This window comes from Nycticebus coucang, chromosome 21 (genome assembly GCF_027406575.1).
Source record: "Nycticebus coucang isolate mNycCou1 chromosome 21, mNycCou1.pri, whole genome shotgun sequence".
NCBI lineage: Eukaryota > Metazoa > Chordata > Mammalia > Primates > Lorisidae > Nycticebus > Nycticebus coucang.
In genome coordinates this window covers 33,853,896-33,873,882 of record NC_069800.1, presented here as the reverse complement: position 1 = coordinate 33,873,882, position 19,987 = coordinate 33,853,896, and positions in this window count along the sequence as shown.

Here is a 19,987-nt window from a genome sequence, read left to right as displayed (position 1 = left end):
GAACCAAAATGTTCATCATTAAGTGAATGGATAAAGAAAATGTGGTACATACACACGATGGAATACACACTATTCAGCCCTATAAAGCAAGGAAATCCTGCCATATGCAACAATGTAGGCGGACCTGGAAGATGTTATGCTAAGTAATAAGCCAGTCACAGGCTGCATTACTCCACTTATGTAAATTGTCTAAAACAGTCGAACTCATAATGGTGCTTGCAAGAGGCCTGGGAGAGAGATATATAGACAGTGGCTGAGCTAAGGAAACTTTGAATTTAGTTGATGTTACAACAGAATGAGACTTTTGGAGACATTGGGAAAGAGTAAGTGGATTTAGCACATGAAAAAGATGTGAATTTAGAGGATCAAAGGTGTATGGTGGGAGACAGAATCCTGAAATGACTCCCTATAATTTCTCACTATCATTCTTGGGATTTCAACCATGATGAGATAGCACACCCATAATTGTGTAACAATACATAGCATAAAAAAAAAATTGCAGGTGTAATTTTTTACACCTGTAAACTGTTACTTCTATAATATTTACCTATCAGAATGCTGCATTCACCAAGCCTCTAACACCTTACCCTGCAGAACGATCTCAAAGGATCAGAAGCAGCTTTTGCCTACTGGGGAACGTGAGAAGTTTCCCTAAACATATCCCATGAATTATGTTTGGCCAGCCCAACAGTTACACATTTAATAGGTATGAACTGCTTTGCTTATTCAGAAGCATTTCTCTTTCTTTATCATACTAGGGTAATTGGTTCTCCCAGAGTGGTAGGAAAACCAGTATCACACTTTTGTGGCTTCACACTGACATAGCTCATTAAAGAACCCGTGGGCTTGCAGTGTCCAGAATGACAGAACTCCAGAGTTCCACATCAGACTGGGAAAAGTCTATCTGATGTCTGTTGGACTGACTTTATCTTTGCTGCCTCTGGTGTTTGCTGCCACATGCCAGACCTCCCCTGTGAATTCAGTGCTACTGCCCAGAGCTGAACTAGCAACTACACCCATCGTAGTAAGTTCAGCTCCAGGTGCTCTTTGCTGAGACTCCCAAGCCATTGCTACCATTTCTCATCCCTTGCAGACACCCACAGAGCTGTTCTCCAAAGCCTTGCCAAGTTCAGAGGTGATGGCTGCACTATAATGTGCAAAGAATCTAGATCCAACTCTTGGTTTTAGCCTCGTAGAAATACATTTCGATACACTTCAATAAATACACTTCAATAAACACTGGTTGGGTTGTTTTATTTTCTAACACTCCAGAGTCAAAGGTTAATTCCCCCTCTCCATCAACTCAATAAGAATCATTGCCCTGATGAACCCACATCAGGGTCTTAAACTTGGGGAAAAAAATGTTTGAGACTGTGTGATTGGCTTGGTCAGGACCTGTCAGCTAGAATGGCCATGTAACAAAGATGTAACTGGGAAGAAGAGCGCCTCTCTGAGGAAAAGTGATATCTCCTGGGTAGAAGGGAAATATATGCTGGAGTTTAAACCAGGCACATGGCCAAGTCCAGAATGGAGGATGGAGAAATTTACTCCTCCTTGAGTGGGAGGAACTGCAGAGTTACATAGCAAAAAGTGTGGATTCGGAGGGCAGGGTGGGCTGGAATTCAGAACAATTAATTTGATCTGCCACCACACTCCTAAACATTCTCATTGACTGCATTGATATCTCTCTCTCTCTCTCTCTCTCTCTCTCCCCCCGCCTCTCTCTTTCCAAAATGATCAATCTCATTCTGAGGCATTAAACACACAGCATGTTGTCTCTATGCTTCTCACTGGAATGCTACTGCATATGGCTTGGTCTCATCTGTATTATTGCATTAGTTTTCTACTGCTACCATTACAAAAAAACCAAGCATTATTTAAAAAAAAAAAAACACATATTTATTACCTCGTGGTTCTGTGAGTCAGAAGTCTGACATGGGTCTTAGTAGTAAATCTAGGTATAGGCTGGACTATGTTCCTTTCTGGAGTCTCTTGGGCAGAATCCATTTCCAATCTCATTCCAGTCATTGGCAGAATGGAGCTCCCTGTGATAAGACTGCGTTTTCTTACTGCCTACCAGCTACAGACCATTCTCAGTGCCTGGAGGCTGCCCACATGCCTTGGCTTGTGGCCTCCTTCCTCCGTCTTCAAAACCAGGTCAATTTCTTCTCACCCTTTGCATCTATTCTGTTTCCTCTCCCGTCCTGATATCTCTCTGATCCACTCTTACACGCCTTCCTCTTCCTCTTTTAAGAGCCCATATGATGACTTTGGACCCACAAGCATAATCCAGGACAATCTTTCTGTTTTAAGATCTATTACATTAATTCCATTTATCCTGTAACATAACATTTCACAGGTTCCAGGGATTAGGGTGTGCATTGCTTTAAAAGGTCATTAGGGTGTGCATTGCTTTAAAAGGTCATTAGGGTGTGCATTGCTTTAAAAGGTTATTCTACTTACCACCCAATTCTTATTAACCAACTACTTCAAGATTTTTTCAGCTTTGAATGTGTCTCTCCAGGTGTTTTGAGACCCTGGTGAGGTTAGGGACTGAGTGTAAATGTCCCTGTGCTCCCTATGTAAGCACACAGTTGGCACTCAATAACAACCTGAGGGAAGGAAAAGACCTGGTGCAGGAGGAAAAGTTACAATATTGTCTAAAAGAGAGAGTTTTATATAAGTTATTTATACCCAACAGGAGGGATAACAGCTAACAGGTTCTGACACATCACATGATTCTGTCCCTTACCTGGATAACTTTATCAATAATCACTAAAAAGGCATCTGTGGTAGAAGATATTACTACATGAAGGAGAAACATAAAAACAGGAACATTTTATTTTCTGACCCTATAAGTCTTTACAAAACATTTTGGCGGAGATCAAGGGGAAAATATAATACCTTCATGAAAAAGACTCAGCTGGAGCCCCAGAAATTGTTCAATGCTACCTACTGAGATTTATAACTTCTTCAGAGGATGAAAAAGGCTCCAGACCAGTTTCCGGAATGCAAGTGCATATTTGTTTCATGGTGAATGAGCTAATGCTGGGTTTCCATGGGCTCCAAACGGATGATGCACACGCTCTGAGCTCACTTTGCATTTATTTCTTCAGGGTCCTCGTGTGGGTCACTTTGTTTAAGAATTCTCTAGCTTTCCTTCACTTAGAGGTCTAAATCTGCTGGGAGAGAAAGAAAAAACAAGTGACAGATGGGGAGAAACTTCAGGTGAGCACAAACCAAGAGCTAGGGTCAGGGATACAGCCAGGGAAAAAGAGAGCAGGGGAAGAAAACCTCAGGCCGCTCCCACAGGGTCTGTGCCTTTGGCTATATTGACAGGTAAGTCCTCTACACCACTTATCTCTCCCATCACTACATCTAATCATCTACCTGCTTCTTTCCCTGTTAATATAGATCCATTGCCTAAATTTGGGTCAACTTCCTTAACTTGTACATCAGGCTCCATCTTCTCTGACCTTCACAAGAACATCCTTCTGGAATTTCTCTTGTCTCTCTCCTATATCAAGTTTTCTTTCACTACTAAATTGTTTGCTTCAGCCAACAAACATACTATTCTTTGTCCCATCTCAAAAAGAAATCTTATATTAGTTATATTGCTGCACAACAAATCACCTCAAAATTAGTGGCTTAAAACAGCAAGCATTTATTATCTCACACAATTTATAAAGGTCAAGAAATGGGGAGTGGCTTATCTTGGTGGCTCTGACTCAGAATTCTTGTGTACTCACCTCAAGACATAACTGGGGAGGCAGGTATGGTGGCTCAGACCTGTAATCCTAGCACTCTGGGAGGCTGAGATGGGTAGATCTCTTGCGCTTAGGAGTTCAGGATCAGCCTGAGCAAGATTGAGACCACAACTCTAGTAAAAATAGAAAAACTAGCCCAGCATGGTGGTGGGCACCTGTAGTCTCAGCTACTTGGGGGGCTGAGGCAAGACAATTGCTTGCCCAACAGTTTGAGGTTGCTGTGAGCTATGACAACATCTAGCATAGGTGACAGAGTGAGACTCTAAAAAAAAAAAAAAAAGAAAGAAAGAACGTAAAAAAGGAAGGAAGTATTCTTCAAGAATGAAGGTTAAATTAGGATATTTTATATTTTCAGACACTAAAAAATTGATAGACTTTTTCATCAGCTGATCCATGTGAAAGTAAATAAATACTACAAAATGCTATACTGCTAAGACTGAAGGAAATGATCCTAGATGGAAAGTCAGGAAGTAATGAACATGGAAAATTAAATTTAATTTTATCTACTCAACTCCCAATCCAGCCTTTCACTTAATACCATTGTAACTAATTTTTATTTTGTTTCATATTAATGTTATTACTTTCACCTTCTTCAGTTTGGTTTGACATAGTTTTTTCCCATTCTTTTATATTTAAACTTGTTGCTTTTTTTAGTTTTTTCTTATAAACAATATTTATTGGATTCACGATGTAATCTGAGAGTCTTTATTTTTGAATATGAGGATTTATCTCATTTAAATTTATTGAACACTGATATATATGATTTGTCCTGCTCCCTTCTTTTTCTATACTTTCACATAAAATCACACTAGGCAGCCTTCCCATCTTTATGAGCTATAAAGTTTGATATCTTCAGTGGTCTGACACAAGTGCTGGGATCTTAACTCAATATTCAGATTATGGATTGAACTACGCAACTCCCAATCCAGCCTGAGGTGTTATTGGTGAATATAAAATTAGAGAAGGAGAAGGAGAGTGAATCTGCTAACAGCATATTCCCAATGTGTGCAAACCAATGTGCTTCATGTTAAGTGTATGAGAATGCTTCTGTGATCCAAGTCATTCAAAACACCAATTTTTGCTCTTGTTTACATCTTAAAGGTGCCATTTGTTTTTTGTACTTTGAGTTCTGTTTTATGGTGCAAGCATGGTTTCTAACAAGCTTCCTACCACACCTGAGAGCCATAAGTTCATGTCGAGGGAATTCTGGGAAGATGGCTGACTGGTAGCAACCCTCAGCAGAGGCTTCTGAGCAGAGGAAATAAAACTGGATGGAATTGAACTCTATGAAGCCAAAGATGGAGAGCTGAGCCAAGAGTTCAGCAAGGTGTAACTCCAAGGAAGAGCATTCAAAAAAACAAGTTACAGGTACAACACCTACCAACTAGAGGATGGGAGACCCCTCCCCCAAGCAGGGGGCCTGCCACAGGCTATCTGCAAATGAGCAGGAAACAAAAGACCTCTCATTTTATCTCACTGGAGAGAGCCTCTAAACTCCAGGTCTCTTTCTCCAGGGAGGTCCCACTTATGAACCTAGACACCACCCCACCAGTCATAAAATTGAACAGATATTTTCCCCTATAAGTCCAAACTCCCAGTCCACCCTTTCCCCCTTGCATAGTGGTCTGAAGTTCTGCCCCCTGCAGAGCACAGTGTGTTTGGTCTTGTCCTGAGAGAACTGGGCATAGTGTGGATCACCAACCATCAGGATGAAATCTGTGACTAATGGGGAAGAAAGAAGGTGTGAGAAGAAAGGGACACTCAGCAGGAGGAGCAGTCCCCTGGTTATGACTATGCCCGGCCACTGGTAGTGTTGACCCTTGTTTCAGGCTGTGTCTGGCAGGACGGGGTGCAGAACCCCCAGCTCTGACAGCTCCCACAGCAGGAGAGTGGTTGCCCTGTGTGGACTGAGTTTGGCAGATAGAGCTGGTCCCCAGCCCTTGCTGGGCCTGTGATGATAGGCATGGACTATGACCTGAGATCAAAGTCGAGGTCCCCTGATTCCAAAAGAACCCTCAAACAGTGGCTTACTGGGTGTGAACCAAGACCTGAGGGCTAGGGCATGGTCCCCTGTCTCCTTCAGGGCTGGTGAACAGAGTCTTACCAGGTAAGGACTAAGACCTTTGAGCGAAGTGCGCTGCCCTGACTCTAACAAAGCCTGCAAACAGAAGCTTGTCAGGCAGTGGACTGAGATTGGCAGGCAGGGGCATGGTCCCCTGATTCCAACTGGTCTGGCAAGCAGAGGCTAGCTGTGTGTGGACTGAGACCAGAGGGTGGGGCCCGGTGCCCTGACTCCAATAGAGTCTGTGAACAGAGGCTTGCCAGGCAGTTGACTGAGATGGGCAGGCAGGGGTGTGGTCCCCTGATTCCAACTGATCTGGCTAGCAGAGGCTAGCTGTGTGTGGACTGAGACTGGTGGGTGGGGGCGTGGCTCCTGGCTCCAGCTGGGCCTATGAACAGTGTGGACTGAGTTGGTAGGTGAGAGTGTGGATCCCTGGATCCTGTGGATCCTCTCTGTTGGGCAGAGTTTGCACTGCCTGAGACAATTTGGTTGGAACCCATGTCTGGGCCTGTGCACGAGGGGACATTCTGAGGTTGACCTTCAAAGTCTTGTAGCAGAAAAGAGCTGAAGGGTGGGGACTGGGCACCACAGCTGTTTGTGTCTCTTCACAGTTGAGATTTAAACCTTATACTGTGGTTTCTCAGGATAGGGTAGAGGTTGGCGGATATCAAGACAGAACTAGCTTGTGCTATCTCACCAAGTAGGTCCTCAGAGTCTCTGGCTAAAATTCTGAAAGGGGCTTGTAAGGTTTTAGGAGATAAGCCATAATTACAAAGCCTAGCACTTTGGTAAGGGGCTAGCTCTACTACCTGGGAACCCCAATTCAATCTCACCCTACCAGTTCTAATAACCGAACAGTGCAAAATAAACATGGTGCAGACCCAACAGAAGAACTCTGGCAACATGAATAACCAGAGTAGATCAACCCCCTAAGAAATAACAAAGGAGATACAACTAAAGAGGCCATGCATAGACAAATGGCAGCAATGTCAGAAACTGAATTCAGAATATGGATTGCAAATAAGATAAATAGAATGAAAGAAAAGATAGAAATTGAATTCCAAAGAGTAATTCTAAAGTTGTCTCAAGAAATTAATGAATTCAAAGCCCAAGTCACCAAAGATATGGACATAATGAGAAAAGAGATAGCAAAGCTCAAGGAAACAAAAAAGTTAGTTGAGGAGCTCCAAAATACAGTAGAATCCCTCAGTAATATAGTTAACCAGGCAGAAGAAAGGATCTCTGAAACTGAAGACAAAGCTTTTGAACATTCAAAAACACGCAAAGAGGCAGACAAATGGAGAGCAAAAACTGATCATTCCCTGAGAGAGTTGTGGGATCACTCCAAAAAATCAAACATTTATCTTATAGGATTCCCAAAGGAGAAAAGGATGGTTCTAAAGGTACAGATGCTCTACACCAAAAAATTTGGGGGAGAATTTTCCAAGCATTGCAAGAGACACAGAACTTCAGATAGCAGACAGTTCCAGAACCCCCAAAAGACTCAATCCAAATAAAGCATTTCCTAGACACATTGTGATTAACTTTGCAAAAGTTAAGATGAAGGAGAAAATTCTGCAAGCAGCCAGACATAAGAAAAGCATCACCTACAAAGGGAGAAATATCAGAATGACTGAAGATCTCTTAGCCAAAACATTTCAAGTCAGAAGAAGATGGTTATCGACCTTCAGTCTCCTAAATCAAAACAACTTCCAGCCCAGGATCCTCTATCCAGCTAAAGTGAGTTTCATTTGTGATGGAGAAATCAAATACTTTAATGACATAGACATGTTGAAGAAATTTGCCATAACTAAACCAGCTTTCCAGGGTATTCTCAGACCTATCCTCCACAATGACCATTGCAATTCTCTATCTCCAAAGTAAACTCACCCAGAAATGTTTGAACAAAACCCAACTTCCACAGTGGTGAAAGAATTAAAAATTTCCACTGGACATGTGAAAATTGTGTCACCCAAAACACAACCAGGCTAATCAATTCTCTAAATTAATGTGAATAGTTTAAATTGTCCTCTCAAGAGGCACAGGCTGGCTGACTGGATACATAAACTCAGACCTAATAACTGCTGTATACAAGAATCGCACCTTACCCTAAAGGATAAAAATAGACCCAAGGTGAAGGGATGGATTTGCATAATACAGGCAAATGGAAACCAGAAAAAAGCAGGAGTTGCAATTTTAGTAGTAGATACAATTGGCTTTAAATCAACAAAGATAAAGAAGGATAAGGAAGGTTACTACATATTTGTCAAGGGAAACACCCAACATGAAGAGATTTCGATAATTAACATTTATGTACCCTACCAGAATGCTCAATACATAAAGCAGACCCGAATGGATATGCACAACTTGATATCTTCCTGCACTATAATAGTTGGAGATTTGAACCCCCATTTGACAGTTTTGGATAGATCCTCTAAGAAGAAATTGAACAAATAAATATTAGAAATATTAAACCTGACCTTAGAACAAATGGACTTTACAGACCTCTACAGAACATTTCATCCTAATAAAACTGAATGCACATTCTTCTCATCAGCCCATGGATCACCCTCCAAAACGGATCACATCTTAGGTCATAAGTCTAACCTCAGAAAATTTAAAAGTATAGAAATCATTCCTTGTATTTTCTCAGACTATCATGGAATAAAAGTTGATCAGTAACAACAAGAATCTGCATACTCATACAAAAACATAGAAACTAACTAACCTCATGCTGAATGACAGCTGAGTCATAGATGAGATTAAGGAGGAAATTACCAAATTTTTGGAACAAAACGATAATGAAGACACGAACTATCAGAACCTCTAGAATACCACAAAGGCAGTCCTAAGAGGGAAATTTATAGTGTTGCAAGCCTCAAAAGAATGGAAAGAGGGTAACAACAACTTAATGAGATATTGCAAACAACTGGAAAAGGAAGGACATTTCAACCCTAAACCCAGCCAAAGATAAAAAATAACTAAAATTAGAACAGAACTAAATGAAATTGAAAACAAAAAATCATACAACAGATCAACCAATAAAAAAGTTGGTTTTTTGAAAAGGTTAATAAAATAGATAAACCTTTGGCTAATATAACCAGAAATAGAAGAGTAAAATCCCTAATTTCATCAATCAGAAATGATAAAGGCCAAGAAACAACAGACTCCTCAGAAATTCAACAAATCCTTAATGAATATTACATAAAACTCTATTCTCAGAAGTATGAAAATCTGAAGGAAATAGGTCAATACTTGGAAACATGCCATCCTCCTAGACTTTGCAGAAAGAAATGGAAATGTTGAACAAGCCTATAAAAAGTTCTGAAATAGCATCAACTATAAGAAATCTCCCCCCCACCAAAAAAAAGCCTGGGACCAGATGGCTTCACATCAGAATTCTACCAAACCTTTAAAGAGGAAATAGTACCTATATTACATAACTTTTTCCAAAACATAGAAAAAGAAGGAATGCTACCCAACACATTCTATGAAGCAAACACCACCCTGATACCCAAACCAGGGAAAGACCCAATAAGAAAAGAAAATTATAGACAAATATCTCTAATGAATATTGATGCAAAAATATTCAATATAAGATCCTAGAAAACAGAATCTAACAACAACACATCAAACAAATTATACATCATGACCAGGTGGGTTTTATCCCAGGGTTCCAAGGATGGTTCAATATACATAAATCCATAAATATAATACATCACATAAACAAATTAAAAAACAAAGACGATATGATTCTATCAATTGATGCAGAAAAAGCTTTTGATAATATCCAGCATCCTTTCTTGATCAGAACACTTAAGAAAATAGGTATAGAAGGAACATTTCTTAAATGGATAGAGGCCGAGGGGGGGCGGAGCAAGATGGCAGCCAAGTGACAGCTTCCTTACATCTGGGCACCATGAGTTTGGGGAGACAGGACACCAGGCATCTCTGGCTGGTGGGATATGCCTATCATCACCCCTGAGAGGATACAGGGAGTCAGCGAGAGACTTCTGGACCCCAAGAGGAGGACTAAAACAGTGGAAAACCGGCAAGTGGTCGCGTGTGTTCAATCCATCTAAACCCGCCCGCAACTGTAAGTTCAGTAGCAGCGAGACTGCAAACCAGAAAGGCCTTACCTGTGAACTGTTTTGGTGTCTTTGGACTTGGCACTCAGCTGAACTGCCTTGGGGAGAGCCTGAGTGGGAGTGTGGAGAACTTTGGCCTTTGTCTAGGGCCCCAGTCTGAGCCGCTGAGCCAGACAGAGCTAATAGTGTTTGGCTCTGGGTCACAGGCAGCCATTGTGACGATCTGCCCCGGCAAGCTCCGCCCTCAGGGTCGCAGAGCTAGAATTGGGTGGGAACGGGTAACCCAGTGACCAAGTAGCCTAAGGGCAGGGTCTGAGCCACCTTTCAGCCCTAACCCTCGGGGGCAGAGGGAAACCAGTTTTGACACACAGGGTAAGTGGATAGCCACTTCAGCAGTGATTCCAGCGACAAGCACTTCCCTGTGAAAGCTTCTGCTCAGCAAGTGAACAAGTTCAAAGTGCCTTTTAAGTGGGCTGAAGAGAGATTTAGGGTGTCTACCTGCTGGGGTTTGAGAAACTAGCAGCCTCCAGTCGTATCAGAACTGTGATTAACATCTCATACCCCAGAAGACCACATGTTGCCCAGACAATATTCAATAACATATACATACTGCTTTGTTTTTGGTTGTGTTTTTTTTTTTTTTTTTTTGGTTTGGTTGTTTTTTTTTTTGTTTATTTTGATGTTGTTGACTGTTGTTTTGTTTTTTACGTTCTACCTTTTCCATACAGATCCTTTTTCTTTCTCAATTTTTCTAGTTTAATTATAATTTCCCATTGCTGCCTTTTTCAATAACTAGAAATTCATTTTTGCTAGTGTATCTACCGCTATTATTTGGTTTTTCACCCAATTTTATCCCGTAAAGTTTTCTGTTTGCTTGTTTTGGTTTGATTTATAGCATTTTTGTCTTTCCTCTCTACTTGGTGGAGGTGGGGTACTGTGTCTGATCAGGTTAGCAAAGAGCTGCTGACCTCAAGGGAACCACCCAACTGGGCACCCCGAGAAGGTGTTTTTTTTTTTTAAGGTTGTATCAAAGTACCCTACTGTACACCTATATTGCTCTGTCTCCCTCTTTCTGTGCCTCTCTTCGTTTTGTCAATATTCCTTTTACCCACTCCCTCTCCTATCTCTATTTTTCTTTATTTTTTCTTATCACAAGGTCCTCCCTTCTTTCATCCCGTTTTTGCTCTTCAACCTTCTCACCCTTCTGGTCCTGTAACCCTTAGTCCACATGCATGAGAGCAAGAGGAAGTGAAAGGAAAATTAGGGCAAGGAAACAGATAAAACAAATCACTCATGAGGAAGAATCAGCAGAAAACTCCAGGCAACATGAAGAACCAGTCCAGAACAACCCGCCAAGGGACCATGAGGTAGCTACTGCAGAGGATTTCACCTATAAAGACATGTTAGGAATGACAGAAAGGGAATTTAGAATACACATGTTGAAAACAATGAAAGAAATGATGGAAACAATGAAGGAAACTACTAACAAAGTGGAAAATAACCAAAAGGAAATTCAAAAACTGAATCTAATAAGAGATGAACGATATGAAGAATATAAAAAGGATATAGCTGAGCTTGAAGGAACTGAAACAGTCAATTAGGGAACTTAAAGATGCAATGGAAAGTATCAGCAACAGGTTAGACCATGCAGAAGAAAGAATTTCAGAGGTAGAAGACAAAGTTTTCGAGATAACTCAGATAGTAAAAGAGGCAGAAAAGAAGACAGAGAAAGCAGAACGTTCACTGTCAGAATTATGAGCCTTTATGAAGCGTTCCAACACACAAGTTATAGGAATTCCAGAAGGGGAAGAAGAATGCCCCAGAGGAATGGAAGCCATACTAGAGAATATTATAAAAGAAAACTTCCCAAATATCACCAAAGATTCTGACACACTGCTTTCAGAGGGCTATCGGACCCCAGGTCGCCTCAACTCTAACCGAGCTTCTCCAAGACACATTGTAATGAACCTGTCCAAAGTCAAGACAAAAGAAAAGATTCTGCAAGCTGCCAGGAGTAAGCGCCAGTTGACCTACAGGGGCAAATCCATCAGAGTGATCACAGACTTCTCTAATGAAACTTTCCAAGCAAGAAGACAATGGTCATCTACCTTTAATCTACTTAAACAGAACAATTTCCAGCCCAGAATTCTGTACCCTGCTAAACTAACCTTCAAAATTGATGGAGAAATCAAATCATTTACAGATATACAAACATTGAGGAAATTCGCCACAACAAGACCAGCTCTACAGGAAATACTTCAACCTGTTCTGCACACTGAGAACCACAATGGATCAGCAGCAAAGTAAGAACTCAGAAATTAAAGGACAGAATCTCACCTCCACACTGATGCCAAAGATAAAACTAAGCAATGGACTCTCACAAAATAAGACTAATAGAATACTACCACACTTATCAATTATCTCAATAAATGTTAATGCGCTGAATTCCCCACTGAAGAGACATAGATTAGTTGACTGGATTAAAAAACACAAGCCATCCATTTGCTGTCTGCAAGAAACACACCTGGCTTCAAAAGACAAATTAAAGCTCCGAGTCAAGGGTTGGAAGACAATTTTTCAGGCAAATAAAATTCAGAAGAAAAGAGGAGTTGCAATCTTATTTTCAGATACATGTGGACTTAAAGCAACCAAAGTCAAAAAAGACAAACATAGTCACTTTATATTGGTCAAGGGAAAAATACAACAAGAAGACATTTCAATTCTAAATATTTATGCACCCAATTTGAATGCTCCCAGATTCTTGAAACAGACCTTACTCAGTCTGAGCAATATGATATCTGATAATACCATCATAACAGGGGACCTTAACACTCCTCTTACAGAAGAGGAGTTAGAGAGCTGGACAGATCCTCTAAACAGAAATTAAACAAGGATATAAGAGACTTAAATGAGACGCTAGAACAACTGTGCTTGATAGACGCATATAGAACACTCCATCCCAAAGATAAAGAATATACATTCTTCTCATCACCCCATGGAACATTCTCCAAAATTGATCATATCCTGGGACACAAAAGAAATATCAACAGAATCAAAAGAATTAGAAATTTTACCTTGTATCTTCTCAGACCATAAGGCACTAAAGGTGAAACTAAACTCTAACAAAAATGCTCGACCCCACCCAAAGGCATGGAAATTAAACAATCTTCTGTTGAATAACAGATGGGTGCAGGAAGAAATAAAACAGGAAATCATTAACTTCCTTGAGCATAACAACAATGAAGACACAAGCTACCAAAACCTGTGGGATACTGCAAAAGCAGTTTTGAGAGGAAAATTCATCGCTTTAGATGCCTACATTCGAAAAACAGAAAGAGAGCACATCAACAATCTCACAAGAGACCTTATGGAATTGGAAAAAGAAGAACAATCTAAGCCTAAACTCAGTAGAAGAAAAGAAATATCCAAAATCAAATCAGAGATCAATGAAATTGAAAACAAAAGAATCATTCAGAAAATTAATGAAACAAGGAGTTGGTTTTTTGAAAAAATAAATACAATAGATAAACCATTGGCCAGACTAATGAGGAATAGAAAAGTAAAATCTCTAGTAACCTCAATCGGAAATGATAAAGGGGAAATAACAATTGATCCCACAGAGATACAAGAGATCATCTCTGAATACTACCAGAAACTCTATGCCCGAAATTTGACAATGTGAAAGAAATGGATCAATATTTGGAATCACACCGTCTCCCTAGACTCAGCCAGGAAGAAATAGAGCTCCTGAACAGACCAATTTCAAGCACTGAGATCAAAGAAACAATAAAAAAATCTTCCAACCAAAAAATGCCCTGGTCCAGATGGCTTCACTCCAGAATTCTATCAAACCTTCAAGGAAGAGCTTATTCCTGTACTGCAGAAATTATTCCAAAAAATTGAGGAAGAAGGAATCTTCCCCAACACATTCTATGAAGCAAACATCACCCTGATACCAAAACCAGGAAAAGACCCAAACAAAAAGGAGAATTTCAGACCAATCTCACTCATGAATATAGATGCGAAAATTCTCAACAGAATCCTAGCCAATAGATTACAGCTTATCATTAAAAAAGTCATTCATCATGATCAAGTAGGCTTCATCCCAGGGATGCAAGGCTGCTTTAACATACGCAAGTCTATAAACGTTATCCACCATATTAACAGAGGCAAAAATAAAGATCACATGATCCTCTCAATAGATGCAGAAAAAGCATTTGATAAAATCCAGCATCCTTTTCTAATTAGAACACTGAAGAGTATAGGCATAGGTGGCACATTTCTAAAACTGATTGAAGCTATCTATGACAAACCCACAGCCAATATTTTACTGAATGGAGTAAAACTCAAAGCTTTTCCTCTTAGAACTGGAACCAGACAATGTTGTCCTCTGTCACCTTTACTATTCAACATAGTGCTGGAAGTTCTAGCCAATACAATTAGGCAAGACAAGGAAATAAAGGGAATCCAAATGGGAGCAGAGGAGGTCAAACTCTCCCTCTTTGCTGACGACATGATCTTATACTTAGAGAACACCAAAGAGTCAACCACAAGACTCCTAGAAGTCATCAAAAAATACAGTAATGTTTCAGGATATAAAATCAATGTCCACAAGTCAGTAGCCTTTGTATACACCAATAACAGTCAAGATGAGAAGATAATTAAGGACACAACTCCCTTCACCATAGTTTCAAAGAAAATGAAATACCTAGGAATATACCTAACGAAGGAGGTGAAGGACCTCTATAAAGAAAACTATGAAATCCTCAGAAAGGAAATAGCAGAGGATATTAACAAATGGAGGAACATACTATGCTCATGCATGGGAAGAATCAACATTGTTAAAATGTCTATACTTCCCAAAGCAATCTACCTATTCAATGCCATTCCTATCAAAATACCAACATCGTACTTTCAAGATTTGGAAAAAATGATTCTGCGTTTTGTATGGAACTGGAAAAAAACCCGTATAGCTAAGGCAGTTCTCTGTAACAAAAATAAAGCTGGGGGCATCAGCATACCAGATTTTAATCTGTACTACAAAGCCATAGTGCTCAAGACAGCATGGTACTGGCACAAAAACAGAGACATAGACACTTGGAATTGAATTGAAAACCAAGAAATGAAACTAACATCTTACAACCACCTAATCTTCGATAAACCAAACAAGAACATACCTTGGGGGAAAGACTCCCTATTCAATAAATGGTGTTGGGAGAACTGGATGTCTACATGTAAAAGACTGAAACTGGACCCACACCTTTCCCCGCTCACAAAAATTGATTCAAAATGGATAAAGGACTTAAATTTAAGGCATGAAACAATAAAAATCCTCCAAGAAAGCATAGGAAAAACACTGGAAGATATTGGCCTGGGGAAAGACTTCATGAAGAAGACTGCCATGGCAATTGCAACAACAACAAAAATAAACAAATGGGACTTCATTAAACTGAAAAGCTTCTGTACAGCTTAGGAGACAATAACCAAAGCAAAGAGACAACCTACACAATGGGAAAGGATATTTGCATATTTTCAATCAGACAAAAGCTTGATAACTAGGATCTATAGAGAACTCAAATTAATCCACATGAAAAAAGCCAACAATCCCTTATATCAATGGGCAAGAGACATGAATAGAACTTTCTCTAAAGAGAACAGACGAATGGCTAACAAACACATGAAAAATGTTCATCATCTCTATATATTAGAGAAATGCAAATCAAAACAACCCTGAGATATCATCTAACCCCAGTGAGAATGGCCCACATCACAAAATCTCAAAACTGCAGATGCTGGCGTGGATGTGGAGAGAAGGGAACACTTTTACACTGCTGGTGGGACTGCAAACTAGTACAACCTTTCTGGAAGGAAGTATGGAGAAACCTCAAAGCACTCAAGCTAGACCTCCCATTTGATCCTGCAATCCCATTACTGGGCATCTACCCAGAAGGAAAAATATCCTTTTATCATAAGAACACTTGTACTACACTGTTTATTGCTGCTCAATTTACAATTGCCAAAATGTGGAAACAGCCTAAATGCCCACCAACCCAGGAATGGATTAACAAGCTGTGGTATATGTATACCATGGAATACTATTCATCCATTAAAAAAATGGAGACTACATCCTTTTTATTAACCTGGATGGACGTGGAAGACATTATTCTTAGTAAAGCATCACAAGAATGGAGAAGCATGAATCCTATGTACTCAATTTTGATATGAGGACAATTAATGACAATTAAGGTTATGGGGGGGAACAGAAAGAGGGAAGGAGGGAGGTGGGTGGGGCCTTGGTGTGTGTCATACTTTATGGGGGCAAGACATGATTGCAAGAGGGACTTTACCTAACAATTGCAATCAGTGTAACTTGGCTTATTGTACCCTCAATTAATCCCCAACAATAAAAAAAAAAAATGGATAGAGGCCATCTACAGCAAACCCACAGCCAATATTATATTGAAAGGAGTAAAATTGAAATCATTTCCACTTAGATCAAGAGCCAGGCAAGGATGCCCACTGTCTCCACTGCTTTTTAACATGGTAATGGAAGCCTTAGCCACAGCAATCAGGCAAAAGAAGGCAATCAAGGGGATCCAAATAGGACCAGAGGAGATCAAACTGTCACTCTTCGCAGACAATATGATTATATATCTGGGAAACCCCAGGGAATCAACTACAAAACTCCTAGAAGTGATCAAGGAATACAGCAACGTCTCAGGATACAAAATTAACACTCACAAATTTGTAGCCTTCATATATACCAACAATAGTCAAGGGGAAAAAACAATCAAGAATTCTATTCCCTTTATAACAGTGTCAAAGAAGATGAAATATCTGGGAGTGTATCTAACAAAGGACATGAAAGGTCTCTATAAAGAGAACTATGAAACTCTGAGAAAAGAAATAGCTGAAGATGTTAACAAATGGAAAAACATGCTGTGCTCATGGCTGGGAAGAATAAACATTGTTAAAATGTCTATACTACCTAAAGCAATCTACAGATTTAATGTGATCCCTATTAAAGCACCTCTTCATACTTTAAAGACCTGGAAAAATTAGCACTTTATTTTATATGGAAACAGAAAAAACCTCAAATAGCCAAGACATTACTCATAAATAAAAACAAATTGGAAAGAATCACACTTCCAGACTTCAGACTATACTATAAATCTATAGTGATCAAAACAGCATGGTATTGGCACAAAAATAGAGGTAGATATATGGAACAGAATTGAAGACCAAGAGGTGAACCCAGACACTTATCATCATTTGATCTTTGATAAGCCTGTCAAAAATATAAATTGGGGGAAATATTCCCTATTCAACAAATGGTGCTGGGTGAATTGGCTGGTGACCTGTAGAAGACCGAAACTGGACCCATGCCTTTCTTCTCTGATAAAAATTGACTCTGACTGGTTAAAGAACTTAAACTTAAGACATGAAACTATAAAAATTCTTAGAGAGAGTGTAGGGGATATTCTTGAAAGAATTAGCCTGGGAGAATAGTTTATGAGGAGGACCCCCCCAGGCAATTGAAGCAACATCAAAAATACATTACTGGGATCTGATCAAATTAAAAAGCTTATGCACTGCCAAGAAAACACTAAGTAAAGCAAATAAACATCCCTCAGAATAGGAGAGTATTTTTGCAAGTTATATTTCCAATAAAGGTCTAATAACCAGAATCCACAGAGAACTCAAACTTATTACTAAGAAAAAAACAAGTGATCCCATTTCATTGTGGGCAAGAGACATGAACAGAAGCTTCTTTGAAGAAGATAGGTGCATGGTCTACAGACCCATGAAAAAATGCTCATCATCTTTAAGAGTAGCCCACATCAAAAAATCCCAAAACTACAGATGTTGGCGTGGATGTGGAGAAAAGGGAACACTTCTGCACTGCTGGTGGGAATGCAAGCTAGTACGTTCCTTTTGGAAGAATGTTTGGAGAACTCTCAGGGATCTAAATGTAGACCTGCCATTTGACCTTTAATTCCTCTTCTAGGTGTATATCCAAAGGACTAAAAATCATTTGGCAATAAAGATATTTGTACCAGATTGTTCATTGCAGTTCAATTCATAATTGCCAAGTCATGGAAGAAGCCCAAGCGCCCATCGACCCATGAATGGATTAATAAATTGTGGTATATGTATACCATAGAATACTATGCAGCATTAAAAAATATGGAGACTTTACCTCTTTTATGTTTACATGGATGGAGGTGGAAAATAGTCTTCTTAGTAAAGTATCTCAGGAATGGAAAAAAATATATCCAATGTACTCAATACTACTGTGAAACCAATTTGTAATCACTCACACTTGCATATGAAAAATGAAACACAACTATATCCTAGGATGAAGGAAGGAAGGGGAGGGAAAGGAGAAGTGAGGGGTGGGAAGATAGAGGGAGGGTTAGTAGGGGGACCACACCTATGGAGCACATTGTAAGTACAAGTTGGATCTATCAGGTGTAGAACACAAATGTCTTAACGCTGTAATTGGGTAAATGAGGTGAAGGCTATGTTGATTAGGTAGGATGTAAGCACTCCAATTTGTACAAATAATCAACACATTGAATCCCATAATGGCATAAATGTATTCATGATCTATTTACAAATGACTTAATTAAAAAAAAAAGGATGTGAAAGATCTCTATAAGGAGAACTATGAAACTCTGAGAAAAGAAATAGCTGAAGATGTTAACAAATGGAAAAACATACCATGCTCATGGCTGGGAAGAATCAACATTGTTAAAATGTCTATACTACCCAAAGCAATCTACAGATGCAATCCCTATTAAAGCATCATTTTCATACTTTAAAGAACTTGAGAAAAACAGTACCTCGTTTTATATGGAATCAGAAAAAAACTCAAATAGCAAATACATTACTCAGAAATAAGAACAAATCAGGAGGTATCACATTACCAGACTTCAGGCTATACTATAAATCTATAGTGATCAAAATAGCATGGTACTGGCTCAAAAACAGAGTAGTAGATTTATGGAATAGAATACAGAACGAAGAGATCAACCCAGCTACTTATCACAATTTGATCTTTGACAAGCCTATCAAAAATATTCAGTGGGGGAAAGACTCCCTATTTAACAAATGGTGCTGAGTGAACTGGCTGGCGACCTGTAGAAGACTGAAACCAGACCCCCACCTTTCACCATTAACAAAAATTGATTCTCACTGGATAAAGGATTTAAACTTAAGACATGAAACTATAAAAATACTAGAAGAGAACACAGGAAAAACGCTTGAAGAAATTGGCCTGGGAGAATATTTTATGAGGAGGACTCATAGGCAATTAAAGAAACACCAAAAATACATTACTGGGATCTGATCAAACTAAAAAGCTTTTGCACAGTCAAGAGCACAGTAAATAAAGCAAACAGACAGCCTTTAGAATGGGAGAAGATTTGTGCAGGTTAGGCTTCCAACAAAGGTCTGATAACTAGAATCTACAGAGAACTGAAACTAATCAATAAGAAAAGAATAAATAACCCCATTTCTATGTGGGCAAGAGACTTGAACAAAAACTTCTCTGATGAAGACAGGAACATGGCCTACAAACACATGAAAAAAATGCTCTGATGATCATTCTTAATCATCAGAGAAATGCAAATCAAAACCACTTTGGGATGTCATCTAACTCCAGTTAGATTAGCCCACATCACAAAATCCCAAAACTGCAGATGTTGGCGTGGATGTGGAGGGAAGAGAATGCTTCTACACTGCTGGTGGGAATGCAAGCTAATATGACCTTTTTGGAAAGAAGTTTAGAGAACACTGAAGGAACTAAAAGTAGACCTACCATTCGATCCTGCAATTCCTCTACTAGGTATATACCAAGATGATCAAAAAATATTTTACAACAAAGACATTTGCACCAGAATGTTTATTGCATCCCAATTCATAATAGCCAAGACATGGAAACAACCCAAGTGCCCATTGACCCATGAGTGGATTAACAAATTGTGGTATATGTACACCATGGAATGCTATGCAGCCATAAAAAAAGATGGAGACGTCACATCTTTTATGTTTACCTTAATGGAGCT